The sequence below is a fragment of the Penaeus monodon genome, unplaced genomic scaffold (genome assembly GCF_015228065.2).
Source record: "Penaeus monodon isolate SGIC_2016 unplaced genomic scaffold, NSTDA_Pmon_1 PmonScaffold_7348, whole genome shotgun sequence".
Classification (NCBI taxonomy): Eukaryota; Metazoa; Arthropoda; class Malacostraca; order Decapoda; family Penaeidae; genus Penaeus; species Penaeus monodon.
This window is the reverse complement of record NW_023662492.1, coordinates 4,505-5,000: the sequence shown is the minus strand read 5'-3', so window position 1 is coordinate 5,000 and position 496 is coordinate 4,505.

Here is a 496-nt window from a genome sequence, read left to right as displayed (position 1 = left end):
AACCTAACCTATCCTAACTTTACCTATACCTAATAAGCATAACCTAACATAGCTGAAACCTAATAAGCATAATCTAACCTAAACCTAAACTTAATGAGCATAATCTAACTTAACCTAAGCCTAACCTCACCCAAAGATAACCTTACATAAACCTAAGCTAATCTATGCCACCTACCTCATCCCAATTGACAACGTAAGTAGTGTCGTAATTCTAAGCTATGACATCCAGCATGTTATGGTCTTACAAAAGATGCCAGCAAATCTTAAAATTTATGCTAACTGATAACTTACAGTAAGTGTACAAAGGTACTTGGAGTATTGTATCAATTATGTTGCAGAACAGTCAACTGAAATTATAGAGGTAAGCCTTGAAGCGATTCTGCACACAAATAAAAGTAAAAGTGAAGTAAAATGGAAATGTATGCTAATAGAAAAAAAAATAAGTGTACAAAGGTTAGGCTTAGATAGTTTGGGTTAGATTTCGGTTAGGATAGGT